Source organism: Myotis lucifugus, unplaced genomic scaffold (genome assembly GCF_000147115.1).
Source record: "Myotis lucifugus unplaced genomic scaffold, Myoluc2.0 scaffold_105, whole genome shotgun sequence".
In the NCBI taxonomy this organism is placed as follows: domain Eukaryota; kingdom Metazoa; phylum Chordata; class Mammalia; order Chiroptera; family Vespertilionidae; genus Myotis; species Myotis lucifugus.
In genome coordinates, this window is record NW_005871153.1 from 1515088 (window position 1) to 1533239 (window position 18152).

General features: G+C 40.6%; 1 protein-coding gene across 6 annotated transcripts in view; it reads left to right on the forward strand.

Moving 5' to 3' along the window:
* Positions 1-18152, forward strand: part of ZNF148 (zinc finger protein 148) — a 142681-nt gene that overhangs the window by 358 nt on the left and 124171 nt on the right. Inside the window, exon 1 of one of the 6 annotated variants that reach the window (XM_014459273.2) lies at positions 536-800. The exons of the other annotated variants lie outside the window; for them this stretch is intronic. The gene's annotated coding sequence lies outside the window, so the exon portion shown is untranslated. Of the gene's footprint in view, positions 1-535; positions 801-18152 lie in introns of those variants that run through there. 6 annotated transcript variants of the gene reach the window in all.

Below are 18152 nucleotides of genomic sequence, written 5' to 3' on the forward strand. Positions count from 1 at the left end.
AGGCGCGTAATAGCCTGACCCCGGGGGGAGCGAGCCGCGGCGAGACCGGGGGTGGCCCGGGGGCCGGCGGAGGCCGGGGGAATCGCTGGAGCGGGCTGGGGGACGGGAGGAAGCAGGGCGCGGATGGTGGGTCGGGGGGTTGAGGAAGGATAATGACGGGGGTGGCAGAGGCGAGGAGGCGGCCTCCGGGGCCCGAGGCGGGTGTCGGAGGTCGGGAAGAAGGTGGAGTGTGTGCACGGGGAGGCCGGAGGGTGCTCGGCGGGGGAGCGGGAAGGCGAGGGAGACACGGGGTCTGTGTGCACCGTGCCTGGTGCAGTGCTTTATGCACCGCAGGCCTCAGTCACGGCGGCTGCCCGAGTGCTCTTCGGGGGCAGGGAAGGGCAGGGGTTGGAGAAAAGGGAATCCTTGCAGGAAACCTAGTGGCAGTGTGTGCAGGGCGAGAGGCGGGGGCGAAGAATAGGTGGAGGAATGCAGGCGATGGCTGTGGAGAAGTCTTGAGGGTGGGGTGGTGGTGGTGGTGGTGGTGGTGGTGGTGTTCGAGTCGGTATTTCGTGATGGAAAAAAACCGAAGCATTTCTAAGGAAAGGAAAGAGGGAGTAGAAGGAGTTTCCGTGAATAGAAAGAATAGCGTTTGAAGCAAGAGGGAGTGCTAAAATTAGAGAATATGAAGAGGACGCGTGATAGAATAGACAGCGATAGTAGAATTAATAAATGTTGGGCCAGGGACTGAGGCGTGATTCCAGATGGGCCCGGGTGGCCCAGTTCCGAACCTGTTTGGGCTCTTCGTTAGATGACATCTGGTAAGTGTGGCTCCCGGCTGCGGTTGGGGTCACTGAGAATTAAACCTTAGTCTGTAGTTGGGCCTGAGACATTTTAGACACGCACCAGCGAATGTGAGAATCTCTGAAACAGATCTTCAGCAAACACCTGGCCCACAGGTACGCTCTAGGTCATGGAGTTTATATTTGAGCAAATTTGAAGTGTGATCACTTACCAGAGGCCGGGCGAACACTATTCCGGCAAATGCTGGAATGGAAATTACTTGACTTGGCGGTTTTCGGCCCAGCTTAACTGTTCCAGGAGAACTGGTGCCATATTATTCAGCCTGGATTGCAGTCCACAAGGTTATAAGTAATGGTGGGGGGATTCCATGCGTGGTGGCCCTTGGGAGGCTCCATTTGTAGCTCCGATTAGTGTAATTGACTGGATTGGTTCCATAACTCTGAGGCAGATGGGAGAACTTTTACCATTCACAGTTCCTGAATGTATACTCTTACTAAGGCATGGTGTTGTTGAAGAAAATGCATCAGCCTACAGAGTGTGGGCCAGCAGAATGGAGGATCTAGAATATCTGTTTGGGTCTTAAGTTGCAAGGTCAGGGCTGGTTGCCTTGAGGTCTAGGGGACCCTGAAGAGACTGGATGATTCTAAATCCAGGTTGGAGGGAGTATTAGCATTTTTATATCAGGAAATGAACCAAGACCTAATGAATTTGCTGAATTCACACCACACCAGATTTTAAGAGGGGACCTCTCGGCTAGAACCATACTTTTTTTTTTAAAAAAATACATTTTTATTGATTTCAGAGAGGAAGGGAGAAGGGAGGGAGAGAGAGAGAGAAGAAACATCAGTGGTGAGAGAGAATCATTGATTGATTGGGTGCCTCCTGCACACCCCACATGGGATCGAACCCACAACCCAGGCATGTGCCCTGACCAGGAATTGAACCCTAACCTCCTGGTTCAAAGGTTGACCTCAACCACTGACACATGCCGGCTGGGCTAGAACCATACTCTTAAAGCTTTATTCACCTGAAAATTGGTTGTTAAGAAAGATTTGTATACACACTACATTATAATATTAATTCAGCTGAGCAGAGGATAGTATGAAAAATCCTTTTATGGAAGTAGAGGGTGGAGGGATTAATGGGGAAGATAGAAAGAAATTTGGGAGAGGCATGGAAAAATTCAATCATTCATTTAACAACTACTGTGTCTCTAAAGGAGGATGATAATTTAGCATTATAGTGGAGAGGGGCTTTTATTAAATTTTCTTACAGAAATCTAGATTATTTTTTAAAATTTGGAAAACTGTCAGTACATAATATATTCCTGTAGGATGCTTCGATATTTTACATTTTTACTGTCATCATAGTATGAGAGGGTCTGTTTATTTTCCCCTCCTGTGTTATCATTTAAAAAAAATTTGTAAGTTTACGGACTTAAATATAGTAATATGTCATGATTATTTTTCTCCCCTTTTTGAAGTATTTGGAATTATACATGTACATAATTTAAAAATAAAATTATACTGAGGGAGCTTATAATGAAAAGCAATGGGGGGGGGGATAAGGACACATTTGTAATACCTTAACTAATAAAGAATTAAAAAAAAAAAAAAAAGCAATAGTCCTGTCTCACTTGTTCAGTTGCAGTTCCACTTTCCAGTCTACTACTTGTAAGCATTAATTTTGGTAGTTTATATCATGCTTTTCACAGGTCCAAAAATAATTCCCATGTACTATTACTTCTTGATTGATTAAAATGACATTATGAAGTAGTGAAAAGACTTCTTACTATGAATGGAAAGGATTTGTGTCACTGGCATTAATCCCCTTCCTGCTTCTCCTTTCCAACCTTTGATAGTTACTATTAAACTTTTTTATTCTATGTTTTTATACCTTTAATATGCTTAAAGAGAAAGCATTTAAAATTAGACTGGACATACTGGGTGAGTTGATACAGGGAGGTTTGATGGATGGACCTGTGAGAAAGAGTAGGTTGCAGAAACAGCATCTTGAGTTGTTTGGCAATGATAGTTCATCTTGGACTTAGTTACCAGGTCAACTGCGAAGTAGTATTCTTTGAGTCTCATGGGGATTTTGAGTGTGGAGAATCTGGGAGTGGGTTAAGATGACTCTTAATTGTTCTTTCCAGGCTTTTACAGCAATTCTTACTTTTTCAGGAAGGAAGGACTGGTGTGGATATGTGTTTCATTTTTATGGATGGAGGGATGGGGAAATGTGAAAAAAGGGAGGAGGAGGAGGGACCGGGTATGAAGGAGGGGGTGCTAATGTTGTGGGAGAGTATAGAAAAGGTAAAGAATTCTGAGGACATTTGGATATAGTTGATGTGAGGGAGATTTAAATTACAATGGTTAGACTGAGATTTGTGGAAGTTATAAGGAAATTAGCATACTTAAGCCACGAACATGTTGTTAATATGGTGGAAAATGGTATGTTGCTTGTATATTAGGATAGATTCTTAAAGTACTGGTTTTTGGAATTTGTGTATGAGGTGCAACATTACCAAGTCAGCGTGACTGAGATTGGGAGAATAGAAAGATCTTACTCCCGTTTTAGGAAGTCTTGTTTAACCCCACCTCTTGAGATCTCTCTTGTTCTGAATAAAAACAGTATTCACATGTAGATTATATAGTGCTAAATTTTGTCTTTGTTTATGGAATTATTCTCTTTGTTTGGGAAATGGTGGCTTGATTGTAACCTCTCTAGAGCTGATATTTACTTTAATTTCTGGGGACTCTCACAACAGTTTGCTTCTTAGTGCTTAATAAAATACCTGTTGAATGACTGATAAATAGTATTCACTGCTTTAGTGATATAGTGGAAACGTGTAAAATTGCTGAGCAATATGGTGGTATTGCAGACAAAATGTATGTGTGGTGGTGATGTGTGTGTGTGAGAGAAAGAGAAAGAGAAAGAGAGAGAGAGAGAAAGAGAGAGAGAAGGGATATCTTACTAGGGAAAGCCTTTAGATTTAAGGGGAGAAGACAGAATGGATTAGAATGGAACTGTAACAATTCTGCCAAAACATTGAAGGGATGGGACCAAAGGTTCTAGTCTAATTTCAGACTAGTTTAATCTGAGTAAATCTGGTCTGGAGTCTGGGGCTGGTTTAATTTGAATTTTTTTACCTTAGGCCTAAATTACTGCTTAGAGATTTTTAGCTGTTTTAAGAATCTGTCTGATTTTATTTAAGTAATTTTTAAGATAATAAAAATATGTTAGATGAAATTTCTTCCCTCAAGGAATTTATAATACTTATATTCTTTTAGGGAAAGACAGTTGGAATTAATTCAGGAACAGTGCAAGATTTCAGAAAATTGATTTTTAAAAAACAAATATTAGAAGTATACCTTTGATGAGAATTTTTTATATTGGTAGTCATTTTCAGAGTAGTGTTCAGAGCTTTTTTGGAACACCTTTTCTGAATTGCCTTCTGAGCCTCTTAGCACATTCTATACAATTTACCTATTTATTGACTACTTATTGTGTGCTGTTGGGGGAGGGAGCCTATAAAGGTGAGTAAAACATGGTGCCTATCTTCTAGGAGTTCATAATCCCTTCAGGATGTCACAATGACAAATAATACAGGCATGATGTTATTCTAAATAGTTTTAGTAGTGACAAATCTTTTCAGTTTTAAAGATTTTTAGAAATGCTGAAGATCTGTTGATATCAAGTGGAGTGAGTAAAGAGTAGTTTTGGTTTAAATTCACTGAGTCACAGAAATGGCAGTGATTTTTTTGGTTGACTTATTTAACTGACTTTGGAAAACACTCCTAAAGGGGAAGTCAGAAATATTTTAAACAATGGTGACAGTACACATGTAGTTAGGCACTAGATGATATTGCTTAAATGCATCAGATGATTGAATGCAGTGAATAAATGTGTAAATAACCTCCTAAGTTAAATAGTTTAAAGAGGACTACACTGATTTTAATATGTAAGTAAATTTTGGGTATGTTTGTTAATAGTTTCATTACTGTGAACAAGGTAGTTTATGATTAAGTTCCCAGATGAGTTTTACAGACAGTAAGTGCTTTAGGAGTTCAGAGAATGGAGAAATAAATACTGGCTAAGGTTTGGGGAAATGATTTCAATATACCATATTTCAGCTAGATATTTGAAAGAATTCCTTAGGGATCTCAGGAAAGGAACTAAATTGCTCCAAATTTCTATTGCAGCCTAGAATGAACCTAGAGTCCTGATCTATTTTTGTCTGAATGCTTTCTGCCTGTTTCATTTTAGCTACTCCTACTGATTTGTTCCTTTTCAAATTCACCTTTGCTGGATAGATTTTTGAGCACTCTGGGACAACTGGTGTGTGTGTGTGTGTGTGTGTGTGTGTGCGCGCGCCTGTTTCCATCTATGTCTAGCGTAACTGTTAGTTTTTCCTTTTTTTGAGCCTGTACCCCACAAATTGCTTGCTTTCTGTGAGTGAAGAGCCTGAGTCAGCGTGGCTCTGTTATTCTAGCATTTTCCTGAATGCTTTTTTCAAGCCTGCTTTCTGAATTACAGAGAATAGATAGAATTGAGGGCATATGTCCAGTAGACACATGCTCCATGAATAAATGAATGAATGAGAAAGAATCTGAGATAAATTAGGAGCTCTAAATTATCTATATGTTTTCTGTTTATTTCAATTTATTTATTGGGGCTGACAAATATACAGGGGTGGGCAAAAGTAAATTACCAGCCATCATTACCTAAAAGATAAATCATAAGTAAGGATATGAAACAATAACAATAAGATAAATAATACAAGAATAAACTGTTTTGCATTCTCACAACTGTTAACCTACTTTTGCCTACCCGTGTGTACATGGATTGAAAAGTCTACTGAAGAGAAAATGAAAGAAAAATCTGTTTGAAGACTATAAGGCCTATTATTATGGATGTTAGAAAACTAGTAATAAAGTGAAAGATAAGTAGATGGAGAAAGAGAATTGTTATCTGATAGAAAGTATGATTCTGAAAGAAGAAAATGATTAACATAAAACAGGTTATGTTTAGAGGAAAGCAAGAGAAGATTGAAGGGAAAGAGGATTGTTTGAAATGCTTGTTTTGGGGAGGAAGATAGTAAGACTATTTGAAGGATAAAGAAGTCAGAATGTAGTAGAAATTATGTAGATTTATAACTGAGGTTTCAGAAAATGATTGGATGAGTTTTGTTTTCCTGTGTGTTAATCCTCACTCAAGGATATTTTTCCATTGATTTTTAGAGAGAGTGGAAGGGAGAGGGAGAGACAGAGAGAAACATTGATGTGAGAGAGACATATCAGTTGGTTGCCTCCTGCACGCACCCCATCCTGGGCGGGGGAACCTGCAACCAAGGTACGTGCCCTTGATGGGAATCGAACCTGGGACCTTCAGTCCCTGGGCCGATGCTTTATCCACTGAGCAAACGGGCTAGGGCTGAATGAGTTTTCTGTAGTCCGTAGACTATGCGTGTTTCTTATATGCAAAAGCATTGTTGGATGCAGTCAGGAATAAATCCTTTGGGATTTATATTCTAATAGGGAGCTGGACTTCTGCACAAATAACTACACTATGATCACAAATGTGTTATAAGAAAAATACTGAATATTACTGAAGTAAAAGAGTAAAAAGCATTTGAGTAAGGGAAAAGCTGGGACTGCATTTAGTGGCACGGAAGTGGTATTTTAGCTAGTCTTGGAAGGGATAATAGGATCCTGACTGGCAGAAATTACTGGAAAGAGAGCATTCCAACATGAGGGATTAGCAAAATCAAAGGTTTGGAGGTGAGGAGCCAAGGATGTATGGAGAATAGTGAGAGTTAATTTTTTTTTTTTTACTATGGCCTACAATAAGAAATACATGTTACACCTTCACCAAATATATGCATGTATGAATGTTTGTGTGTATGTATAAAACAAAATGGTTCAATAAGAATAACAGTACTTACCATGTTGGATGTACTTAGATGTTTTCTATTCTGTTTGACTAAGAAGATAAAAGATGGCTGTCACTCATTAAACTGATTTCAGTACTAACTAAACAATTGATCACCTGTAGTTTGGAACATATTGTTCATGAACAGGGCATAATATATAAGGTAGAAAGAGAGTTATTTGGGGGTTGGGTAGAAAGTGGATGGCCTTGAAAGCTAAGCTAGTTTGTATTTGATATGATGTAGTGTTGTTCTTAGTAAGCAAACAGAAGCTGGGTTTTAGTATTGGCCCTTCTGTTTACCCATGCTGTGAGTATGGAAAGATTGCTTTTCTGAGACTCAGTTTTCTCATCAGGAAATTGATAATCATTATACCTTCTGGCAGGGTTTGAGGATTAAAGTATGTTAACATATAAAGTATAGATATTGAACTTTTTTGGGAATTGAATCAAGGACTGTATATTAGATGACTTAATCTGACAATATCTGACAATACAGGATAGATTGGGGGCAGTGTGGTGGTATAGTACGATTGGAGGTGAGAAGCTTAGTTAGGAGGCTACTGGAGAAACTAAGAGGGACTTGAATTAGTTTGAAAGCAACAGGATTAGAAATGAGGTGGGATGTGATTGGAGAGAAAAGGGGAAGATGACTGGAAATTTAGAGTTGTGGAAAGATTCAAAAGGCAGCAGCTAAAATTGGATTGCACTTTTGGGTAGTTTAGTGGGGTGCATTAGAGTATGTAGTTACAGTTTCAATTATTTGCTGAATAATTAAATATGTAAACTGAGGAATAAATTGTGAGTGGAGACAGTGATGGGTGGGTTTGAGAAGGTAGGGATAGATTGAAGGGTGCTTTGGATGGACTGCAGAATTTATCCATTCAGGGAATATTTTTGTATGCTTACTGTGGGCAAGATTCTATGGCAGGCAGTGTGAAGGGTACATTCTATATAATAAAAGCCTAATATGCTAAGTGTTTGGTCGTCTGGTTGTCCGTTCAACCAATCAAAGCGTAATATGCTAATGATATGCTAAGGCCGCTCAACTGCTTGCTATGACCACCAGGGGTCAGTTGACTGGTTGACGAGTCGCTATTATGTGCACTGACCACCAGGGGGCAGACACTCTGACCAGTAGGTTAGCTTGCTGCTGGGGTCAGGCTGATCGTGACTGAGCGAGACAGGCTGGACACGCCCTGGAGCCCTCCTGCGGTCCCTCCCAAGCTGGCCAACCTCCCGTGTCTCTCCCGGCCCCGATTGTGCACCGGTGGGGTCCCTCGACCTGGCCTGCGCCCTCTCGCAATTCAGGACCCCTTGAGGGATGTCGGAGAGCCAGTTTCAACCTGAACCCGCAGGCCAGGCCGAGGGACCCTACTGGTGAATGAATTTGTGCACCAGCTTCTAGTATTTATATATGATGCAGTTCATGTTCTTTAGGAGTTTATCCAGGGACAAAAATGTGTACACGTCTTGTCTATGACAGAGGTACTGTGGCAGGTTCAGTTTTGTGGAGGAATTAGTATGTAGCTTAGACCTTGAAGGTTAAATAGGGTTGTAGTAGGCAAGATGGTGAGAGTTGGCATTCTAAGAAGAGGGAGTGATATGAGTGACAACAAAGTTCTGGATATGTTTAGAGATTGGTGGCCTAAATTAGCTGGAATTTAGGGCTCATGTTGATGAATGGAGGGAAATAAACTGTAAAGTAGTTGAAACATCTAAAAATTCAGACTAAACTGGCTATAAAAATATTTTTGAGATATAACTTAAAGTACTCAGATCTCAACGGTATAGGTTAATGAATTTTTTTAGGTATACAATGATGTGTAACCACTGCTGAGTTCAATATATATAGCATTTCCACATGTTAGAAGCCTTAAGTTGATATCTCCTCCAACCAAAAGTAACTATTATTACCTCTATGATAACAGAGGAGCCTTGTGATTTTTTGCATTTCATATAAGTGGAATCATACGTCTCTGTAGAGGTTTCTTGTGCTCAACATGTCTGTGAGATTCATCTAGGGTGTATATAGCAGTAGTTCATTCTTTTCATTGCTCTATTGGATTCCATTATGTGAATACTAGAGGCCCGGTGCACGAAATTCGTGCATGGGTAGGGTCCCTAGGCCTGGCCAGCGATCAGGGCTGATTGGGGCCTTCTTGCCGGCCAGGGCCTGCCTTCTTTCTGCACCACCCCCTGATGGTCAGCGCACGTCATAGCGAGTGATCGAATTCACGGTCTCCTGGTTGAACTCCTGAGGGGACACTTTGCATATTAGCCTTTTATATATATAGATACCATAGTGCATTTACTCGTTCCATAATTGTTGGACAACTGAGTAATTTTATTTTTTGGAAGTCTAAGGAGTTTTAACGACTCAGTATGCAATGGGGGACTATTGCTGGTTTTTTGTTTATTTTTTAAAATCTTTATTGTTGAGGGTATTAAAGATGTCCCTCTTTGCTGATTTTTGACTCGGGAAATAAGGTGGGTTCAAGAATAGTAATGTGGTGACCTGTTTTTGTTTTGCAATGGAGAAAACCTAGTGACTAGGAGACAGAGTTAGAAGGCTATGACAAAAGTGTGAAGTATTGAGAGTCTAAATTGGAATGGTGATGGTGGGAATAAAAGGAAAGGGATTGCCCTAGCCGGCTTGGCTCAGTGGATAGAGCGTCAGCCTGCGGACTGAAGGGTCCCAGGTTCGATTCCGGCCGAGGGCACATGCCTGGGTTGTGGACTTGTTCCCCAGTAGGGGGTGTGCAGGAGGCAGCCAATCAATGATTCTCTCTCATCATTGATGTTTCTATCTCTCTCTCCTTCTCCCTTCCTCTCTGAAATCAATAAAGAAATATATTTAAAAAAAAAAAGGAAAAGGATAGATATAAGAAGTACTTCAAAGAAAGAATTGAACAACGAATGGGTTTTTGGGAAACTGGAGAAAAAGTGGACAAGAAAAGTTATGTTAAATTCTAGGGCTTTTAACATGGATGACTATGAGAATGGTGGTGCCATTAACAGAAATTATTGGATCAGTTAGCAGAACTATTTTGGTGCGAAAGAAAGGCTACTTTAGTTTTAAGACACATTGACCAGTGTGTGAGACACCAGTGGAAGTATCCAATGGGAATCTAGCTAGAATTAAAAATACTGGACTTGCCGAAACCGGTTTGGCTCAGTGGATAGAGCGTCGGCCTGCGGACTGAAAGGTCCCAGGTTCGATTCCGGTCAAGGGCATGTACCTGGGTTGCGGGCACATCCCCAGTGGGAGATGTGCAGGAGGCAGCTGATCGATGTTTCTCTCTCATCGATGTTTCTAACTCTCTCTATCTCTCTCCCTTCCTCTCTGTAAAGAATCAATAAAATATATTTAAAAAAAAAATACTGGACTCAGTTGAGGAAAGAGATCCAATAGAGATTTGGGAATACGTATATAGAATTGATAGTTGAAGCTACTAATTCTGGATTTGGTAGGGGGCTGATGGCTATGAAATTATTTGGACTGATAATTGAAATGTTACTTGAAGCAATAATTGAAGAATCTAGTTAAAAAGAAACCATTATATTCTAATTGCTCAGGAATAAATTAGATTAGTAGAGGGTGATGGTTTAACGATTATTTTGGGAGCTCTGGGAAGAGAATTATATGAAGAATGGAAATGTAGCAGCAATTGGTTAGAGATGAGACTGTGAGGGGGAGAGAATTAGAGAAAGCTCCAGGACTGAACTTGGGAAAATATCCACATCCACAGTTTGGGCTCATTCTAGACCAGTGGTTCCCAAACTTATTTGGCCTACCGCCCCCTTTCCAGAAAAAATATTACTCAGCGCCCCCTGGAAATTAATTTTTTTAAAATTTTAATAGCAATTAAACAGAAAGATATATGTATTAATGTTTCTACCTTTTTCGTAAAATATAGTAAAGAAAGGTGTAAATTAGAAACATTGAAGTTTGAAATTATGAAACTATTTATTGAACTCAGAATAGAAAGGTAATACAAAAAAAGTTAAAACAAATGCACCTGTGGCCATCACCGCCCCCCTGGATCACTGCAGCGCCCCCTAGGGGGAGGTAGCGCCCACTTTGGGAATCACTGTTCTAGACAGAAAAAGCAACTAGAGCAGTGATGGCGAACCTATGACACGCGTGTCATGACACGCGAACTCATTTTTTTGGTTGATTTTTCTTTGTTAAATGGCATTTAAATATCCTATATAATAAAGAGGTAATATGCTAATTGACTGCCACACCCTCACAAAGATGGCGGCACCCACAGTCACAAGATGGCAGTGCCCAGTCTCCTCAGCCCCACCGTGGGGTGGGGGGCAGCAGCCACGCCGCCGGAGTCCCCCAGTCCCCTCAGCCCCGCTGGCAGTGAATTTTCATGCAGCCATTACCTTTTTAAAAAATCCTTACCCAAGGATATGATTATTTCTTTTAGATCATCTGTTCTCGGGGAGCAGTCCTAAGCCAGCAGGTGGGCATCCCCCAAGGGTCCCAGACTGTGAGAGATGCAGGCTGGGCTGAGGGACCCCCCCATGTGCATGAATTTTCATGCACCGGGCCTCTAGTATAAAATAAACATCAAAAATATAAGTCTGTTTTACTATGGTTGCAAATATTAAACAATTTCTATATGTGACACGGCACCAGAGTTAAGTTAGGGTTTTTCAAAATGCTGACATGCCGAGCTCAAAAGGTTCGCCATCACTGAACTAGAGAGACCAGAGAAGAACATATGGAACAGTGACAAAAACCAAAGGTAGTTCAGGTGTCATTGCCAAAGAGAGGATAACGACTGGCGTGGTGCGTCATAGGATTTGGTACATGGAATTTTTTTTTTGGAGGGGCAGGGGGCGTGTCTTCAAGAGAACAATTCAGAGGCCAGAGTAAAAGACTGAATGGATTGGGTTAATATGGAAGAATTGACTGTAGGAATTGTATTAAGTTCATTTTAAGAAGTAGGAACAATTCTTTTTTCAAAACTGGAGGCAAGAAGTAACAAGTAGATGAAGATACAGAATTTTAGAAGCTGTGAAGAGGATTTGATTACAGGTGGAGAAGGTGTGGTTTGAGGGAATTCCATGAAATAGATTGAGTCTTTAATGGGATTAAGTATTTAAATTAAAAAAAAAAAGATTTGAAGTCCTGGGTGGTGTGGCTCAGTTAGAATGTCGGCCTGAGCACCAAAGGTTCATGGGTTTGATTCTTGGTCCAGAGTACATACCTGGATTGCGGGTTTGCTCCCCACCCCTGGTCAGGGTGCGCTAGGGGTGGGGGGGCAAACCAATTGTCGTGTCTCTCTCACATGGATGTTTTTCTCTGTCTCTCTCTCTCCCATCCTTCCCTTCCACTCTCTATGAAAAAGCAATGGAAAAAAATATACCCTCAGGTGAGGATTAACAAAAACACACACAAAAATAAGTTGGAATAATCAATGAGATGAGAGTTGTAAAAGATTTCATAGCTCTCTGGGGGTGCTTAACACCAGTGTGTGGGTGGGTGTGGAGAAAATAGACGGTGAAGATTGTCTATTATTGGGGAGATACATGGCAAATATAATGGAAGGTCATGATATTCTGGAGAGGGCAGTATTAAAATGGCTGATGGACAGGTTTAAATTGTGTAGAAAGACAAGTGCAGCTAAAAGGAAGTGAAGAGCAGGCATAGAACTAGAAAAAAGTAGTTGTGGTTAAAAAAAGAAAGGTCTTCTGAAGTTATAATCCTAGTGGTACAGTACTTCCAATTGATGACCTCTTTTCAGTATACATATGCGTGGGTGAGGTACAGATGAAGGTTTTAGGATTTGAGGAAGGTAAGGGTGTAGAACAAGAATGTGAAACTTGCGACCCGCACCCACAACTAATATTTTTGTGACCCAGCCAATGTAACGGTATGTAAGGAACGTTGTAATAAAAATTTCGTAACTTAATTTTTACAGTATCCTGTTATACATAATTATTAGTAATGAACTACAATGTTCACTAATGACTGATTACTATAATCGTGTTGCATTCATTTTCCTTATGCGCCTTTCGCACAGTTGCACCATTTCTCCCCACTAATACTAGTAGCAAATATTTTAGCAGCTGATTGCCACGTCATTAGTTTTGGACTGACTTGTTTGGTGTGCGCAACAGGAAATATTTTGCTTTTGGAGAACAAGAAAAATAGGTTTATTTGCGTTATGCTTATTAATTTGTGCAGTTTATTCAGTGTCTGGTAAGTTAATGTTTAAGAAAAATATTAATTTTTATTAAAATGTTCTATTATTTTATGTTAACAATTACTCATTTATTTCAGCCCTTTGTATTCAGCATGTCTATCAAAATAAACCCACGTTTCTATTGAAGCTTTTTGCGGCCCACATAAACTTAAACCTTGTTTATTTGGATGCCCATGTTAGCCTTTGACATGCTTGGTGTAGAAAGTTCTTCAGCATTGTTTTTGAAGTCACTGAGAATAATGGCTGAATCTGGGACAAAGTAGAATTGAAATCTTTGGGGAAGGAAGGTGGGAGGGTATTGTGGAGCTTGGTGATGTAGATGGAATGGTTTCAGTGAGTAATGTGAATTGCAAGGAGATTTTTTAGTGATAGAGAACAGTGGGAGTGTCCCTGGGGAAGCAGTTGTTCCTTTAACAAACTGAAGGAGTAGGAGAATGTATATCTAAGCCGTGAGAAGAGCAAGTTTTCCAGGAAAAGCCAAGTTTGAGATAAAATGAGGAGGTAGTCACAACAGTCCAGGCAAGAGATGATAGTGATCCGAATTGCAGTGGCATTGGGATGGAGATAGATGGATTTATTACATTCACTAGTTCTTTAAATTTCTTTATTAATAAATTATACTTCAAAATCATAACCATTCATATGTAATATACTGGTATAAACTCAACTGAGAGATTTGTAGATTAGAAATGAGACAGTGGGAAAAAAAGATGAGGTAAAGGTGTACTAGTATGAAAGGCAGGTAAAGGTGTACTAGTATGAAAGGCAAAAAACATGGAGTAATTTGTCGACAAAGAACATGGACAAGCTGATAAAGCTATTAATTGGATAATACAGAAATGAATGAGGAGGTTGGAGTTGACCTGAACAGGAATAAGAGTAAGATGAAGAGAAGTGTGAGTGGCTTGTAGCAGAGAAAAGATGGAGAAAACAATGATACTTAGGAAATAACTAATGCCAGGAGCCTATTTCTTCTCCATGCAAAATAAGGACAGTCCTTGCCACCCATGATGTTATAAAAATGATAGTATATCATGCAACACTTTAAAAGAAATAGCATAAATGATAGAGACATTTAGATCTTTGATCTCTAGTTGAGTGCCTCAAAACTACATCAAATTTGTTTGCAAAAAATTGTGTGGTGGTAATTTGTATATGTAAAGAGTTTCAGGTAAAAAGTGGAAAGAATGGGGTGGATGGTAGGAAGTAGGTGCCCAAACGGGTCTAAAATAGCTTCTATAGTTTTTTCTTTTTTGTCTAAATGACTTTATCTCATATTCCTTAGTGTTGTAAGGCTGGTTTACTCTGTGCTCTCATTTTATTTATTGTTTGGTTATGGGGGACTCCCAGTTACATAATTTTATAGAAATGCTTTCTTATTTCTAGTTACTTATCATTTATTGAATATCTCAAAAGGAGCTGTCTTGCAGTTCTGAAAACAAAATGTGGCTAAAACGGAAACACTGCTTTTGTTTTGTTTTGTTTTGCTTTTAAATCTTGAATATTTAAGGGCTTGAAACCTTCATCATCTTCCATTGATGATATTTAAGACCGAGACAAGATCTCATATTCTTTGGCTTTTGTTTCTGCTCTCAAACTTTTGTTTGTCCAGCTCTGTAGTAGTATTCGTTTATGTCAGCCTTCATCTTCTGTCAACTTTTCCCTTGTACTATCAAAGATTTGACTCGCAAGTGCTTACTTACCAAACTCTGGTTTTTGAGATTCTCTGTCAGTGCCTTGCTGTGGTCCTGGCAACTGACACTTTAAACCATGAAGATACCAATGCTGTATGCTTCATCCCCGTTGTATTTGCATTATATACCTCACATGATTGACTAACTCTTTCGACCTCTGAGCAAAGTGCACTTTCTGACCCTCCAAATTTAATAATGAAAGGCCTGTGGGGATCCAGAGCTTTGACAGCCTAAGAGGGCCACGGGATGTCACTTTGCCCAACTCACGGGATGTCACTTTGCTGTAACCTGATTTCGTCTAGAATTGTTTTTAGGTCTAGTTTCAAACATAGCTGGGCCTTGGAGAGGAGGGGGGTATATTCAGAATATTTGAGTGAACTTTGGGTTAGACTAATGACGATATCTTAAGGAAGGTGTTGGGAATGATTATGGTAGAAATGGAGAGTATTTAAGTGATAATTATATTAATTTAACATAGATAAGTGACTTAACAGAATAGGGGTTGGGTACCTGGAAATGAGACAATGAAAGAAATAAAAAAAGATGAGATAAAGGTGTGCTAGTATGGGTCCTGTAGATGTGTGCTTGTCAACACATACACACTTGCATGTATGGTTACATATAATATTGAGGTAATGTGTTAATTTGATTAGGTTCTATAATTAGTCTTCAGGGAAATGGGATGGTGGTCTTGAGTTATGAGTGGTTCAAATGAATTGGTAGAGAATATTTGGAAAGATCATTATCAAATTAATTGGGGGTATGCTTAGGAAATGGATTTTTCAGGGACTGTGGTGGCCTCTCTGAAGTAGGTTCACAAAATTTGAGGGCAATTAGGGTGTTAAATGGAGAGTGTCAGGGAATGAGAGAATGGACAAAAGCGGTGTTTGAGAAAGTTATTTATGAATTATTTGGTAGGAGCTGATAACAATTATAAAAGTTGTGGAGAGGTTTTGAATAGGTAAATGGGAGATGGAAGGAATTTATGAGGAAACTTGTTACAGAGAAGTTTCAAAAGAGTAAAATTGGAAAGATGGTTTAGAAAAGATTATTCTTTTGGGAAAATGCAGTTCTTAGGTTAAAAACTGGAAGGCAAGGGCAAACTTAAATGAGTAGATGAAGGTGTGGAGAAGTAAGATGAAGAGGAAAGCTTAGGTAAGAGGTTACTGAAAGAGATTTCTTCTTGTAAGGAGTGTTGTGTTGGATTCTACTTTTGATTAGTAGTTCAGTAAGGAAAGGAGGTAATTGTGCATTATGATTTTATTTCTTAAGAAACCAGGCAGATAGGGAGCCCTTCTGTTCCCTGGGCTCTTAGAGCCCACGCCCGATCCGCAGCCGCACGGGCGGGATTTTGCCCGGCGCTCGGCTTGTCGGCTGGCGGAGCAACGGCGCTCCGGAGCGGTGGGCCCGCCGCCGCCGGCACCGCCCGCGAGCCCGGCGAGCGGAGCACGGGTGGGGGCGGGCTGCCGAGATTCAGGCACCGCGGCTCCTCCGGGGGCGCTCTGGTAAGTGAGCGGGCCCGGGGCCGCGAGGTGCGGACGGGGGAGGAGCTTTCCCGAGCGCCGGGACCAGACCTCCGCTCGCCGCTCGCGCGGCTTCCTTTTGTGTGTGTGCGCGCGTGTGTGTGCGCGCGCGTGTGTGTGCGAGCGCGTGCGTTAGTGCGCCCGTGTGCTGGGAGGCGGCGGGGAGCGCGGAGAAGTCAGGGCTTTTCCTGCGCGGGGGGCAGCCCGGCCCGCGGCCTCGGCGGCGGTGGGGCCTCCCTGACACGGGTCTTCGGGCCCCCGCAGGCCCCCTGTCTGCAGCGCGAGGGCAAACTTTGTGAGTGCTTCTCGGCGCTGACAGTGTCTGCCTGACAGCGGGCCCCGAACCGTTATTGACACCCTCGTTTCTCTTCTAGCCCCCAGTCTTCTGTGGGACTGCATTGTGTTTACAGTTTTATGGTGTGCGTAAGGTCAGATGCGGAACTTGGTCTAGTAGACAGTTTTTGCTTGATATGAGGAGCAAAAAAATGTACGCAGTATCCGCATCTGGTTGCGCTAGTCAAATCTGCGTGTTCAGTGGTCAGAGCAGCCCTAAGGCCTTTCCAGATTTAGACTGTGGGCAGGCTTTTCCTCTCCAGACTTTGCGAGGCACTTCTTACAGTCAGGAAAGAGCTACTTGTGCAGGACACTGAAAGCTAGATAGAGTTAGAACCCCTCCCGAGAGCTTGAGTTAAAAACAGCTTTTATTTTTGGTTTTACATAATAATCATGATTTGTGTAGTTTACATATAGAGTTTTGCAAAATCGGGCATGGTATTTTAAAAAAGCATTTCTTACTAATTTAATAGAGAGCAATGGTAAAGGCACCACACAGGTTTGAAATTTGAAGTATGTTAAATGTTGCTATAAATAAAATGCTATTCAGATTTTTAGATTTATTAAATCTAAAAATACGTTTGCAGTTGTCCTTTGGGTGTAGGAGGAAGTCCTGGGTTTCTCGGTGCATGTTTCTGGGCAGATTTTCAGTATTGTCAGCATGATACGGGTATAGAACCTTAACCCGAGTGAATAATTTGTTTGAGATTACCAGTCTGTTTTGCAGCTGGGAATAGACTCTGGGTCTCTTATTCCCAGTCTGGTGATCTATCCAAGAATAGACTAAGGAAACTGGGTATTTGTCTGTTTGGTGGAAAATAATGACTGAGTTGATTTTATAGTGAGTATTAAAGAGCCAAAAAATGGGTGTGTGAACATTTAATTTTCTGTTGTAACAATTAAATGTAGTTTCTCCACACTGAATGTCTTTGGCCTTTCTTTAAATACATAAAGGCCTTGAGAATATTCCCCATGGTTACTTTTCATGGCATTTGTAGCCCATTTACACTTGATTAAAACAGATAGATGCTTTTTGTATTTAACTGGTGAATGTGTATTTCATGTGGGTATTCTCACTGGTTAGAGAACAGCAGGTAACTTGAGAATGTTTAGCCTCCTTACAAATGGTAGGGAAAAGAATAATTATGTTAACTTCAATAATCTCTGGTAAAAAAAACACCTTTGGCTTTATTGAGGATGCTCTTTATTGAGGATGGTATACCTGTGGATAATCTCAGCTTTATACATATACTATTAGTCTTGTTCTTGTTACTTACTGTATTAGATCTATACAACAATATTTTATTAACATGTTTCAGTAAGCCTTATACAAAAAAGTACCTCTTTTCTTTGTATCGTGGTATGAGTTGTAATTGAACCTTTTTGTTTTCTTCATTCCTAGCCTTTCTAATACCTTTTTGCCTATATCGCAAAAACAAAGACAATCTTCCTTCTTCCTTCTTTCCATCTCCAAAGAACCCTCAAATTTTAAAATCCAATACCAGAGGTCTCCACCAATGTCTGAAGACATTTTTGGTTGCAATGGAGGATTCTATTTGGTAAATAGTAGGTAGATGCTAAACATCCTACAATGGACATATACCCCCCACAACAAAGACCTTTCCAGTGCAGAATGTCAGTAGTGTAGATGTTGAGAAACCCTG